Genomic DNA, 16,068 nt, shown 5'->3' with positions numbered 1-16,068 from the left:
TCCATTCGGGTTGCTGTAACAAAATACTTTAGATGAGGCATTTTACAAATAACAGAAATGTATTTTTCACAGTTTTGGAGACTGAGGGAGGTCCTGGAAGATTCAGTATCTGGTGAGCGACCACTTTTTAATTCACAGATGGTGGTACTTTTTACCTGTGTTGTCACATGGTGGAAGGGGCAAGGCATTTCTCTGGGGCCTCTTTTATAAGGACTCTAATTCCTAATCATCTCTCATAAGCCTCAACTCCTAATACTATCACATTGGAGATTAGGCTTCAGCATCTGAATTTGCGGGGAACACAAATGTTCAGACCGTAGCAAGCTGTTTCCTTCTGCCCCCAAACCCAACTACACAGAGCAAAGTGTCTGTAGCAGGAGAGGGTAAGGGCACAACTTGGAAATTAGTGGAACAAGGTTGAGCTTGGTAGCTCATGCCTGTAGTCCTAGCAATGTGGGAGGCTGAGGAGGAGGGAGTATTGCTTGAGCTCAGGAGTTCAAGATCTGCCTGAGCAAGAGTGAGACCCCATCTCTACCAAAACTGGAAAAATGAGCCAGGCATGGTGGTGCACACCTGTGGGTTTAGTTACTTGGAGGCTGGGGCAGCGGGATCACTTGATCCTAGGAAGTTGACTTTGCAGTGAGTTATGATGTCACCACTTCAATCTAGCCTGGCAAAAGAACAAACAGACAGACAAAAGAGTAGATTTGGAGAGAGAGAGAGCAGGGTGGAGAGAGAAAGAGAGAGAACTCTGATTTCCTATGGCCTTCTTCATCTTCCTGCATTTGTGTTATTTTTTTTGTGTATTATGAAAAGAAGAGTTGCACTAGTTTGTGTTACATTTCCGAGATTTACACCAGATGGATCCTGATGGATCTCCTACACTATGTCAGAGATATGTCTAAAATTCACCATGGATGATAGCACAGTTACAGTGCCCTTGAGTGGTTTGAATTTTTATATCTTCTTAGTATGTCATAATTCAGAGCACTTAAAATGTGTTTTTTTCCAAGTCATCCATAGTTACTTGTATCTTAATTTCATATGTCCAGTAAGTTTAAGTTATCCTGCGTTTTAAGTATATTTATGGTCTCTTTTGAGTACTTCTGCTTTTTGTGGTTTTATTCTACTTTCCTTGCAAATGTTTTGCATTTTATGAATCTATTATGTAAACTAACTCTACACAAAATTGGTTCCCATTTTTTAGTGAGCTATTACTCTTCTGACAGTAACAGCAAAAAGATGCGATGGCTATGACTGAAATGTAGTGTACTTTACGCATCATAAAGCAATAATGTATCATGGAAAGCTGATTTACATTCCCAATATTATGGTTACTTGTTTGCAAGTAACTGTAGGCATTTACACTTGTTTTTTTAGATTACCAGCACCTTCGTGAGTTGTGAGCAGAAACAAAATTCTGTAGTAGTTTGCCTTATTGCTGTTCTAAAGCAGGTCTTGTGGCTAAGTACAGTTTCCTATAGGAATCATACATAGGGGAGCACAGTGAACTGTGTCAGCCACATGTAAGGAATGTGACATTAGTGGAAATTTGATTTATGAATCTACTCTAAATAGTCATTTACTGAAGTTCATGTTTTGAAGACATTTTAAGATTTCAAACATTAACCATCAGATATTCCTATCTGTCCAGAAAAGGTGTCACTACTGTGATTATTTCTGGCTGACTGGCCCCATAGAGTTCCCACCATTCTTTCTTATACTTCAGCTCAACTACCTCTACTTGGAAATTCCAAACACCCTAGAAATACATAGAAGAAAAATAATTAGAGCTAAGAAAAGAGATACAAAGAATTAAGGTGGGAAAGGTTAACTTCATCCTCTGAAGAGCCTACTCAGATCTCCAAGGCTGAGTAGGCTCTTCTCCCGACTAGCTCATAAATACATGGATTATCTCCTGCCACGAGAGCTTTCTAATCATCAACATGGGTTGAAATGAGATTATTTTGGTATGGATGTACCTTTGGATATCAATTTTCCAAAGGAGTAGTTCTTATTAAGTGAAGGATACAATAACTAGAAAGTCCCAATTGCCCATCTAGTGGGCAATTCAAGTTGTCAGTCACTACCTATCCATAGTGATGAATGAAGAAAACAATTATTTCATTCATATTTTCCATAGTAGATAAATATGTTCCACCTCATTTTTATGCTGAAGATAGAACATGAAGACTATTCCTTTTGTTGGGTTGATGCCAATTTTTAAAAGATGTTATTTGAAGGCAAATACCTTATATCTTAACCCTACTTTGCATCAGATGTTGGCAAGAATGTTACAGAAAGCAACAGGTTTCAGAGAGAATGTAACATATACTTATATGTAAGTACTAAGCTGTAATGACAGTTAAACTTGCTTTTTCAAATGCGCTAATTAAATTTCAAACCCACATTTTAGGCTTTGCACTTTTTATTGATAAGAATGGTTTAAAAAAAAAAAGATCCGTAGCCACTGTATGGAAACAGGCATTGCCAAGGAGCTTGCAGCCATACAGCCACAAGGAGGAGCTCAAGCACCAAATTAAAAATTAACACACGCTAATAAAGTCTGGGGCGCCTGCTTTTGGCAATGCATTAGAATAATATTTATTTTTATGTGGCGGTGAGGTGATTTGTGGGCCTTTTGCTCAAATTAATATCACTCTGAGGAGCTTATGTTGCTAGGTGGGTATGTAATAGTCTATTTAAATAAATATGATAATATTAGCATAATCTATTCTTTACTAGTAACTAGATGGGTTTTTAAAAAAATACAAACAAGGGCATGCTTCTCTTTGGCTTAAAAGCCCTCCAGTGGCTCCTTTCAGTTTGAGAATAAACTGTGCCTTCTTTCTCGTGGCTGGCGGGCCCGGCATTGTCTGGTTCCCACACTCCTTTCTGGCTCCATCTCAGGCCCCTCTCCCCACAGGGCACCGTGGTCACACGAGCCTCCTGACAGGCCTCAGAAGGGTCCTTTCCTGCAGTAAGGACTTTGCCCTCTGTCGTCCGCTGCCCTTCTTTCAGGAATCTGCATGGCTGCCTCTTTCTGCCCTTTGGTATTTCCTTTCAGTGTCACCTTCTAGAGAGCCCTTTTCCTGGCACCTCCTGAATATAGATTGGCCATCTTCTCCATTTCATTTTCTGTTTATTCCTTCTTAGCATTTATCACAAGGTACAATTCTTTTGTTCACTTACATGTTTCTCATTTATGACCTGCTTCTATATTTGAAAGTGCCTCAGCGCAGGGACCTTGTCTGTTTAATCACTACAGTTTCTGCAGTGTTTAGCACAAACCCTGTCACAGAGTATGTGGGCAATCAATAGGAATGAACGGGTCTTTATAACTTAAACTTTAGGTGCTCGGCTGGCTCCAGTGTGTCCCTGGAATAAGAGCCACTGAAACAGTTTATAAAAATGAGTCTCCTGTCTCAAGGATCTTTGCTCATAGTTTGAAGAGCCATTTCCTGACTCCCCAATAATACACATGCTATTCCTCCTGCCCCCCAAGGAGAGGCAGCAATGGAATCTGAAAGGCCACCAGGACAGAATAACAGCAGCAGTGTTGGACAAACAAAATTAAAATTAAGCAAAATGTGCCACTATCTTCCACTGCTGTCTGTATCATTTGACCCGGACAGATGTGAGCTTGCTTCTGAGGGACAGCTCGTTCTGTTAGCGTCTTCAAGCCCCAACAGTTGGTACTGACCTCTAATGATGTCACCAACTTTGCAGTTCTGGAGGTGCTGATAATACAGATTCTCAGTGACCCCCTATGTCAGACAAAGCGGGATGGCTGATGGCTCCTTTGAGGAGGCCCTAGTCTCTCCCCTCCTCTGGGTCCGTCTTTCGCTAGAAGGGAGCAGGCCCACAGGAGACCAGGTCTCACGCATGCCGATGTGAGTACTCACAGAAAGTTCCTGCCTCTGCCAAAACTATATTCTAAAACTCATGAAGCTTGGGTTTCTGCCAAATCTGTTATTTCACTAGGCGTAATCTGTTTCACTATACACTATATTTGGGTTTTGTAAATAGTTGCTGATATTTACAGTAATGACTAGTAATAATTTGACATTGCTCATTTTCTCCTACTTCCTAGGAAACTTTTTCAAAGTAGTACATTTACTTACCAAGAAAATAAATACTTGCTTTCTGAAAACATACTCATGGAAGGTTCCCTAAAGAAATAGATTTGATAGTTTCATAGGAACCAAGCTGACACACTATCTGTTCTGATGACTGTTCTGAAACCATAATTATATGTTGTAAAATTTAGAAAACAACAAAAGAAATTACTGCTTGCATATACATTGTTTATTATTTTCAGGGCTTACTTTGTCAGAATGTGGTGTTAAAAATGTTCTTGTATTTTTGAGAGAGTTAGAAAAAACGGTTATGATTGAAGCAGAATCAATTGGATCCTTCTTACAGGCCTCAGCTTAGTGGGGAGCAGAGATGGTCAGACACTACATGACCTATTACAAAGTGCAATGAGAAGGGACGGTTCTTTGACTTAAACATTCTAATCTGTGACATTGGATTAGGTAGTTGATGAAGGTGCACATTAAAATATATATTGTTTCTGGATGATATTGATCATGTCGTGCTGACATATTTGTGACTAAAAGATAGTGGCACTTGAAGAGTCTTATGACTTTAGCTGCTGTTGTCACTTTTGTTAATAGTTCCAGCTTACTAAAGGAAAAATTCAGGGCACTTAATAAAGATGGCAAGGGGGCCATGAAAATACACAAAGGGACTACTGCAGTGGGGTCTTACAGTGAGGGGGAGAAATTAGACTCTGCCTTGAGTCCAATTCCATCTCCAACAAGGGCAAGTGAGAATTTACTATCAAGGAACAATTGGGGGCAGTGGATAAAACCTGACTAAGTGAAAACATTAAGGATAAGGTTTTTTGACTAAAGTGACTTGGTAAGATTATTGCTGAGGGCAGGGTGATGAGATATTGGGGATGGTCAGATATCCAGGGTCAGGGATTTTCACAAAACTGACTAGGCAGGATTCTTGCTCAAACTGGATTCCTCAAGAATGGAGAGCGAAGTCCAAATGTGAGCTGACTTGAACAGAGGACTCAGAGGAGGCTGACTAACATTCTGGTCAAAGAAGAAAGCCTTTGTCCAGGTACATGTGGCACGATCTTTCAAAGTATCTGTTGTGGATTGATTAAAAACATAGCCCTAATTCTCCACTTATTCCTGTACACACACATACTCTTTGGAATGGGACTTTCTGGCAGCTGATATCAGGAGGTGGAGTATTTTTCCTCTTTCCCTTTGAATCTGGGCTCTTCTTGTCACTGGTTCTGGCTAGCAGAAAGTGACTGAAATTACCCTGTGTCATTTCTTTGTTTCTTTTCTTTTCTTTTTTTTTTTTTTTTTGAGTCAAAGTCTGACTATGTTGCCCTTGGTAGAATACTGTGGCATCACAGCTCACAGCAACCTCAAACTCTTGGACTTAAGCGACTCTCTTGTCTCAGTCTTCCAAACAGCTGGGACTACAGGCACCTGCCACAATGCCTGGCTATTTTTTGTTGCAGTTGTCGTTGTTTAGCTGCCCAGGTCTGAGTTTGAACTTCGGTGGCGCCGTAGCCACTGTGTTATGGACGCTGAACCTCTCTGTGTCATTTCTGGGTCTCAAAAGGGCCTTTGTGCTTCTGCTCTCACTCATATCCCTCTTCCTTCAGCATCGGCAAGCCTGGCCTAGCCTAGCCTGCCAGAAGGCGAGATACCACTTGTGTCAGAGCCGAGTCATTCTAAGTGAGGACATCATAGACCGGCCAGTTCCTAGCTAACCTACCGCCTGACTGAAGCCAGTGACACATCTGCCCGAGATCAGCTGAACCAGCGCAGACCAGAGGAACTGTTCAATCGATTTGCAGAGTCATGAGCAAAAATAAACTGTTATTGTTTAAGGCCACTTAATTTTATATTGGTGTGTTACATAGCAATATTGTGGCAATAGCTAACATGTAATATTAGACTCATGTTTCCAAATGACAGCAACAGCAATAGTTCTGGATATTTGAAATGTTGTTGCTTGGTTATAATAATTGCAGTTTTAGATTACCGTGGCCTTGCGATTCTAGGCGTTGGGACTTCAATGATAATGACATTTGGAGGTATTTATGGCAATGTTGCTAGTGTGGGTACTTGTACTTGATGATTATGGTCTTTGTGCTTTTAGGTGGTAATAGGTGTTGGCAGTACCTGGTATGACCATCCATATAATATACTGGGGAACTTAGATTTTCTTCTAGATTTTGTTGTTTGATAGCTAAACAACAACCTCTAATGCCACTAACTTTCCAAGGAAGCTAAATACACATTGTTCTTGGTTTCTTGCTATGTGGGGGAAGGTGTGTGTGTGTGTGCGCGCGCGCGGGTGCGCGTGCAGTGTGCATACACACAGGTGCACTTGCTACAGGAGGACAGAGAGGGACTATTGCCTATTGTACTGTGTATATGAATGTCAGCCTTGGCTATGCTAATCTGGTTCTGATTGGTGCAGATGCCAGAAGTGGACACCTTCTTACATCTATTGTCATGACTTTTCAGAAAGAACACCTTCTCTAGGCCCCAGTTCAGCCTTTACTAGGAGAACTAAGCATACTTGGTGAAAAATACCTGATCATTTCTTTTCTTTGGCACATGCATCCAGCCTGCAGCAGGTGGAGTACTCCAAATAATGGTGTTTCAACCAGAAGAACCCCAGCCCCAGTGCTGAAACGATCTTATTCTTGTAAGAGAAAGCTGGCTATGCTTGCGTTTGTTTTCCATAAAACTACTTTGCCAATACATCCATCTGAACTATGGGGCGCGGGGGCTCTCTGTTTTCTAAGGATATTATGAAGTTTGTGGATAAACAAAGCCTTTCTCTTTTTGAATAAGAATTTGACCTTTGTTTAACTCTTCAGCTCTGTTCCCCTAGTAACCTGACAGTGACAGAATGTCAACTATGCTTCTGGGCAGAGTTACTTGTGCTAAAGTGACCACTGACTGTCAAATTGCATCTGGACTGGGAGAGCTCTCCATGAACTGTAAGTACTGGACAGGGAAGCCATTCTGTGGACTTCCCTCAGAGGTGGGACCCACGTCTGGGCATGTATCTTGCAGAAACCTTGGAAGCTATTACTCCTGTGGATTAGCAGCTTTTAGGCCAGAGGATCCTACACCTCTAATGAGAGGCTCATGTCCTTGCACCTGAGCTGTTAGACTACTACAAGGACTCCCATAGAAACAGAATGTCTGAAGCTGTCCTTTGGGCAAGCTCAAAAGACATTCTGTGCCTATCATTTATTTATTCTTTTGTCTATAACCTAATGGGTGGATGCTGAGTGTGGCCTGTCTTGTGAGTCCGAATGTTTAGTTCAGTTATTTTCAACCAATGTGCCGCAGCGCACTGGTGTGCCATGAAAATTTCTAAAGATCATTAATTAAATTATTTTCAAAAGAAGTTCAAGGCACAGTAAGTATATTCTGTTTTTTAAACTAAAAAAAAACAACATAATTTAAGTATACTGCAAAAGTTTATAGGTTCAAGTGTGCTGTGAGATAAAAAAAGGTTGTAAACACTGGGTTAGTTGAACCTTAGAAAATCTGGAGGGGTGGTGCAGACTTGGTGTTCTTCCCATAGGTCTAGCTGCTGGGATATCCTTTGGCCTGAGAGAATTCTGTGACAGATGCAGTGTGCTGTGTGTGTGTGTTTGGGATGAGTCATCACACATGAGACGTATACAGGAGCTCAGTGGCTGGATGCCTGTTCACCTGGGGATTCTGGGCCATGCAGCACATTGACAGAAGTATCCCAAAAGACATTGGATTTGCCCAGCTGTGCCATCATTAATCTAATACAGAGTATATGAGGAACAATTATGTTGCAGATGCTATTTCTTAAAAACCAAACAGCACTCACAATGTGGGGGGCTCTTAGGAACTCCAAGGCCAACTACAGGAAAAGCCAAGTGTTAACTGGGTACTTGTGGCCCATCTTAATAGGCCTCTAACCACAGGAGGGCCTACTCTGGGGAGAACCTAAAGAAGTCCTGGTCCTATTCATGTGAATATTTGCCCCTTGCCTAAAGAGTGTATGTGGATTTGGGCAGGATGATCCAAGTGTTCAAACAATGAAGTCTTTCTCCATCTTAGGCTCCATTTAATCCTGAGTCAGACTTTATCTAAAGAGAGACAGGTAGCTACGTAGCTCTAGGCCAGCGTTTCTCAACCTTGTGAGAAACAAGAAATGTATTAAAGGGTCGTAGTATTAGGAAGGTTGAGAACCACTGCTCTAGGTTTTCATCTTGTCAGCTTAGTAACTGTTGGGGGAAGAGTGTGCCTCTTTTCCCTCATTTTAGCAAACATGCCCAATGCTATTGCCCTAGCTGGGAATGCACGGGCTTCCAGAACCATCACAGAGGCCAGCATGATGAAAGCTGTCTTGTGGCCACCTAGGTGCAGGCAGTTAGGAACATTTGAATCTCCTAGCCTGCAACTAGAAAAGAGTGGTTTCCCAAAGAAGAATTGGGGACTGGGTTCCAAGAAAGTGGGGAAAGATCCTGGGAAGACTCACTAATAAGTGTCTGCTACTGTAGCCCCAAGCATCTAGGAAGAGGAAAATCAATTATTTGTCCTCATTAATATTTCTTGATCATTTACAAGCCACTAAATGGTAAAAAGTTAAAAAAAGATGAGCAAAAACCAGGGGTTAAACCTAGAAGTATCTAATGTGTAGACGGGGCGTGGGTGACACTGACATGTGCAACACTGGAGTGGGGAGGAGAATGAGAAACGCAGGTGCTGTATAAAAACCAGTAATAATAGTGACAACTCAGCAAATGCTGGAGAAGAGTGCCTGCTTTCTTGGCTTCCATCCAGTAGGGACCTGTTAGAATGCAGGTTCTGAGTCAGAGGTCTGGTGAGTGTCCTGAGGCCCCACATTTTGAATGAGCTCCCAGGTATCTCTGAAGGTGCTGGTTCTGGGGCCTTGCTCTGAGTAGCAGGGCAGCAGAGGGTTAACTCCTGCATAGCTTGCAGCCACCTCTTGTTCTTAAAGAAGAGGTGTGAGTAGCTGCCTCCTGGAGAGATTTGGGCAGCCCTAGGATGGTGTCCCCAGTGCAGTGCAGCCTGTGAGCAAGCTTGTTGGAGAGTCTGTTCTAAATGACTAGGCCTGGCGGGCAGGTTGAGTGACCCTGGAATGCTAATGCTGGCAGTTTCTCTTTGTGCTGTGGCAGCACTTGCAAAAGCACATGATGCTGCTAAATGAATTACACACAGTGAGATAATCATAGGCCGGCACTGCCAACAGGCAGCTCCCACTGGAATGGATTTGGAGAGGGAGAGTATTAAAAAAATAGCCAAATGGCAGGATAATGTGTAACCTAAAATGGGTCCTAAAAGGATGTTTGGGAAAGTTAATTTTTAAATGTATACTCTGTTGTGCAGACTCCCTAGACGACTGAGAATACCATTTCTCCTCCTTCTACAAGTTCTCCCTCAGGCTGTATTTGGATAATATTGATTTGTCTCCTTGATTTGTTAAGCAGCAAATTTAACAACAACAAGTTTTAACTTGCTGACTTGAATTTTCATAGCGTGATCATAATTAGACCCAACAAATCGCAGGAAACTCAATTGTATTCTAAATTGAATCCTTCTTTTATGTTAGAAGAATAAATGGTGGTGCTTCTCTAAATATTTGAGGACCAAATGTTTGAGCCCAGAGCTAAAAAGATTAATAACATAAAAATATGGAGGGAGACAAACTCTAGGAATTTAGGACCTGACTATTTTTCAGGTAGTCATTGATTGTTTTGATTTTTAAAGGCAGAAATTACAATGTATGACAGACCAATAAGTATAAACAGGAATTGTTTGGTAGTGTTTTAGGTTAAGTTTTCTCTAGCATCGCATAGTTTTTGAGAGGAATTGAAGGTGTGTAGAAGCACTACATCAACTTGTTTTTCACTTTTCACCTTACTCATATGACAAATATAATGTAGTTGGCATAATGCACATTAGAAGGTTCTAAAAAAACGAACAAGATGCTCACCTGACCTGTCCTTGTCTCTGTTTAATTCTTTTCAAAGGGGACTGGGAGGGAGAGGAAGGAGAGGAGGGAGATAGCTTGGAGCTTTGTTATGCTTGTATGCCTGTTTGCTCTCGACACAGGAGTGTGGTGAGAAGGCAGAGTGATTTTGAGAAAAGAGAAGTGATTTTGCCACTCCAGGGCCCAAGCCCTGAGCTTTTGTTTCTGATGTAAATAGATATTGATGGGCTCATCTCATTTTTCTTAATCAGTAGAAATAAAAATGCAAAGCTATCCCAATGTTTGTGCCTCATAAATATAATGTGCAAATACCTTGCAAATAAAGTTAAGAAAATAAAATGGTATGTGATCTTCATAATTGGGCAAGTTACATTTCTTAGGAGGTCTGTCCTGATCACCACATTTAATGTAACTGTGGACACTCCCTTTTATCCTACTGCAGTTCTGATCTCCCTGACTCTGGGATATTTTTTTCCATAGTATTTCTCATGTTCTCATATAACGTATCATCTATTTATTTGTTCTGCTGATCAACTGTCTCCTTCCTCTAGAATTTCAGCTCTACAAGAGCAGGAAAATTTGCTCATGTATCCTATATGTCTGGAACAGTGTCTGGCCCTTGCTAGGTCTTCAATAAAAAAATAGATGAATAACTTAATTTTAGTGTGTAGAATAAGCTCATCCCCATATCTTAGAACTGGTTGAAATTAAAAAGAGCCATCTGCTCATACCATGTTTCAAACACACTAAAGTTATTTTTTGCCTACTAATGAAATTTTTTTTGTCATAGAACAAAAGATATCACTTGATTATGGCACTGGTGAGGGTTCATTTGATAATAACAAAAATTAGATTCACATGTGGATCAATCCAGTTATCCCAAAGGGTTCAGTTACAGTTAGACCAGAGTTTCTTAACCTTGATACTAATGACATTTTGAGCCAGAGAATTCTTTGTTTTGGGGACTATCTTAGGCATCGTGGGAAGTTTAGCAGCATCCCTGGCCTTAAGCTAACTGGGACCAGCATCACCATCCCTCTTCTAGTTACGAGAAGCAAAAATGTCTCCAGACAGTCAAACGTCCCTTAGTTGAAACCACTTAGTTAAATCAATAAACCTAATTTTAAGTAAACTCACTGGCTTACTAAGGTTTACCTTTAATCTTTGAAGACAGAATAGCTGTCTTTTATGAAGTACTTATGTGGTAGGCAGAATAATGACCCTCAGTGATGTTCATACCTTAATCCTGGTAACCTGTGAATATGTTACCATACATGGCAAAAATGTCTTGGCAGATGTGATTAAGATTAAAGAGAGAGAGATCATTCTGGATTATCTAGGTGGGCCCGGTCTAATCACATGAGCTTTTAGAATTAGAGAGCCTATTACAAACTTTTTTTTATTTTTAATTTTAGCTTCTAAGTCAGCAGTTCTCAATCTGTAGGTTGTGACCCACAGGGACTGTATTAAAGGGCCGTGGCATTAGGAAGGTTGAGAACCACTGCTCTAAGTAGACCTTAGAGAGAGAGCTGGTATTTTTGGCTGTTGTAAGAGAGAGATAGGATCTCAGTAGAAGCATCAGGGAAATGTGATATGATAGTCTCAGCCTCATGTTGCTGGCTTTGAAAATGTAGGAGGGAGGCTATGAGCCAGAGAATGCGATGGCCTCTAAAAGCTGGGAATGACCTGCCGTTGACACCCAAAACCCCGGGTTCTACAACTGCAAGGAACTGAAATGAGCAAGAAACGGATCCTTCCCAGACCAGTAGATAAGAACACAGCCCTGCTGACATCTTGATTGTAGCCTTGAAAAACCTGTGTTGACCTACAAAACTATAAATTTGTGTTAAGCTACTATTTTTTGTGGTAATTTGTTAAGGTAATAAAAGAATGTATCACACTGAGACCTTTATACGATAACTCTTTCCATCTTCCCATTTTATAGATGTTGTGGGATGAATTGTGTCCCCACCAATACATATGTTGAAATCCTAACCCCTCCCTAGTACCTCAGACTGTGGCTGTGGTTTAGAGATAGAGTGTTTACAAAGGCGAGTAAGGTTAGAGGGCACTAGGAAGGACCCTAATCCCGTAATACCTGTATTCTTATAAGAAAAAGAGATTGAGACGCAGACAGCACACAGAGGAAGATCACGTGAATACACATGAAGAAGATGGCCATCGGCACGTGCAGGCCAAGGAGAGAGGCCTTTAAAAGGAATCAGCCCCAAACAGAGACATAGACCTGAGGATCAGAACAGAGAACCCAGAGGGGAGATCATCCTCATATTCCCATTTGATTTTTTTTTGTTGTTGTTGTTGCAGTTTTTGGCTGGGGCTGGGTTTGAACCCGCCACCTTCCCGGCATATGGGGCCAGAGCCCTACTCCTTTGAGCCACAGGTGCCGCCCTCCCATTTGATTTTTGACAAAACGGATAAAAGCATACACTGGGGAAAATATTTCCTGTTCAATGATTGGTGCTGGGACAACTGGATAGCCACAGGTAAAAGACTAAAACAGGATCTGAACCTCTCACCGCTCACAAAAATTAACTCATGATGGAGAAAAGACCAAAGGCAGGAAACCAAAGGCAGGAAACTATAAGAAGCCTTGAAAAAAATGTCGAAAAACTCTTATAGATATGGCCCTAGGCAAAGATTTCATGAAGAAGACCCCAAAAGCAATCACTGCAGCAACAAACTTAAATAAATGGGACCTGATCAAATTAAATAACTTCTGCACAGCCACGGACACAATTAAAGAAGAAATAGACAACACACAGAATGGGAGAAAATAATTCACGTTATATATCTGATAAAGGACTGATAACCAGACTCTACAAAGAACTCAAGCAAATCAGCAAGAAACAACCAAACAACCCCATTAAAAACTGGGCAAAAGACATGAACAGAAACGTTTTAAATGAAGATAAACTAATGGCCAACAAATTCATAAAAAATGCTCAACATTTCTAATCATTAGGGAAATGCAATCAAAACCACAAGGAGAAATCACCTAACTCTAACCAGAATTGCTTGTATTTTTTTTTTTTTTTATTTGGAAGCAGTCTCACTATGTGACCTGGGTAGAACGCCATGGCATCATTGCTTACAGCAACCTCAAACACTTGCCTCAGCTTCCCAAGTAGCTTGGACTATAGGTGCCTGCCACAACCCCTAGCTAGTTTTTCTATTTCTAGTAGAGACAGGGTCTCGCTTTTGCTCAGGCTGGTCTCGAGCTCCTGATCTCAGGAGAGCCACCCGCCTCAGCCTCCCGGAGTGCTAGGCTTACAGGCACAAGCCACCATGCCCAGCTGAGAACCTTTGTATTAAAAAGTCCCGAAACAACAGATGCTGGCATGGATGTAGAGAGAAAGCAACTCTAGTGCACTGCTGGTGGGACTGCAAACTGGTACAACCTCTATGGAAGGTTGTATGGAGATACTTCAAAGAACTTAAAGTAGACCTACCATTTGATCCAGCAATCCCACTGCTGGCTAGTATATACCCAAATCAAGAAAGGTCACTTTATAAAAAGGACAACTGCACTTGAATGTTTATAGCAGCAAAATTCACAATCGCAAAGATGTGGAAACAACCCATGTGTCCACCAATACATGAATGGATTAATAAAACATAGTGTATGCATACTATGGAATATTACCTAGCTAAAAACAACGATCATCTAGTATCTTTTGTGACAACTTGGATGAAATTGGAAACCATTCTTCTAAGTGAACTATCATAAGAATAGAGAAACAAACACATGTACTCAATACCAAATTGGAACTAATTGATCAACACCTAAGTGCATATTTGGAAGTAAATATCAATGCAAATCAATCTGGGAGAGAGGGCAAAGGAGGGGGCAGGTAAAATGACACCTGTTGGGTACAGTGCACATTATCTGGCTGAAGGGCACACTTATACTTTGTCTCAATCTGTACACAAAGTATGTAAAGGAAACGTGTACTGCCTAATATTCTGAAATTAAAAAAAAAATTGTACATGAGAGTAGAAGTGAAAAGTTCTGTGATTTCAAAAGAAAGTTTTTCTATTTAAAGAGAAGTTCTTCCTCCTATTTCACTGGCGTTTGAGCAACTTTCACTGTTATATGATAAATACACAACTGTTTAACATGTTGAGGAAATTCTTCACAAATCAAATCCAAATTTGCTCAAACATGCTGCCTAACCTAGACCTTGGGAACCTGTCCAAAAATCTTTTGAATCACGTGCAGTTCCAGCGTTTCCATCTTTTATAGCCTTTTGTAAGTTTTGGCTTCTCTAGTCAGTTACTTTAAACTCTCTCTTAGAAAGTTAGATCTTTTACATTTCAATATATCTGTCTGTCCTACCCATAGATAGATATGTAGACTTACATGATGTATCTTTAAAAAAGTGATTAGATGACTTTTAAGTATTTGCAGGTTGAAAAACATAAAACTCATGCTCATCAGTGACAATTTTGCTAACTACTTATCAATTCATTTATCTCCTTCCTACTTAAGAGGCTAGATCTTAACATAGATTCTCTTTTCTAAGTACTCATACAATGAGCGAAGAGAACAATAAGTATTTTCATGAAAAGTAGAGGAATTCATAAGTTACCAAGACCAAGCGTTTATTATTTAAGGAAACTGACAGCTATTTAACAACCAAATACTTGATCAACATTCTTAGCTATAATAGATATATTTGGAAATTTCAATTTTTTCTAAAATGGCATAAAAAAGTTTCATCAGCCTTAACAAATTCTATTTATATATCTGTATCTACATCTATATCCATATCATCTATATCTAAATCTATATCTACATCTATCTATATATTTTTTGAGACAGAGTCTGACTTTGTCACTGTGGGTAGAGTGCCCTTACATCATAGCTCACAACAACCTCAAACTCTTGGGCTTGAGTAGTCCTCTTGCCTCAGCTTCCCAGGTAGCTGGGACTATAGGTGCCTGCCACAATTCCTGGCTATTTTTACATACAGGGTTCCATCCTTGCTCAGGCTGGTCTCTCAAACTCCTGAGCTCAGGCAATCCATGCGGTGTGGCCTCCCAGAGTGCTAGGTGTGAGCCACTGCACCCAGCCAATAAATTCTATTACATAAAGCTTTAAGAAAAAAAAAAATAAAAGGAACCAACATTGCTAACACCTTGATCTTGAACTTCTAGCATACAGAGCTGTGAGAAAAAGTATTTCTATCAGTGAAGTCACCCAGTCTGTTGTACTTTGCATGGGAACCTTAGCAAGCTGATCCAACAGATAAGACTCAGAGAACATACACAGATTTCTTTAGGATGTATTGCTGGTTCTGGCAGGGGTCCTTGAACTTTTTAAACAGGGGGCCAGTTCACCGTCCCTCAGACCGTTGGAGGGCCAGACTATAGTTAAAAAAAAAAAAAACAACTATGAACAAATTCCTATGCACACTGCACGTATCTTATTTTGAAGTAAAAAAACAAAATGGAAACAAATACAATCACACCGCCTCATGTGGCCCGTGGGCCACAGTTTGAGGACCCCTGTAAGAGCCTTCGAAATCCATGATGTTAGTCTGTACACTGAGTGATCCTCTAGCTGTGTCATTATAGATGCTCCGCAGCATTCTAATGATTGGCAATTTGTAGAGAAAAAGGTGTGAGACCTGTGTTTAAATTCTGATGTGACTTACTACCCTGTTTCCCCAAAAATAAGACATCCTCCGAAAATGAGACCTACTTACAGGAAAGATAAGGCGTCCCCTGAAAATAAGACCTAGAGCATCTTTGGGAGCACACCTTAAAATAAGACACTGTCTTATTTTCAGGGAAACAGGGTAGCTGTTGTGTCTTGAGTTACAGGATTGATCTCAGAAGCTCCGTTTGCCCATATCCAAAACTGTTATCATTTACTTTCCAAGATTACTTTGTGAACTGAGATGGACTGTGAACGCAAATGTACTTTGTCGTGTGCAGTGTACTGTGCCAGTGTGAGGTGGCATTATTAAAATGTTACTAGCCCTAGAA

The sequence above is a fragment of the Nycticebus coucang genome, chromosome 8, assembly GCF_027406575.1.
Source record: "Nycticebus coucang isolate mNycCou1 chromosome 8, mNycCou1.pri, whole genome shotgun sequence".
Lineage (NCBI taxonomy): Eukaryota > Metazoa > Chordata > Mammalia > Primates > Lorisidae > Nycticebus > Nycticebus coucang.
The sequence above is the reverse complement of the archived record's forward strand: the minus strand, read 5'-3'. Positions refer to the sequence as shown.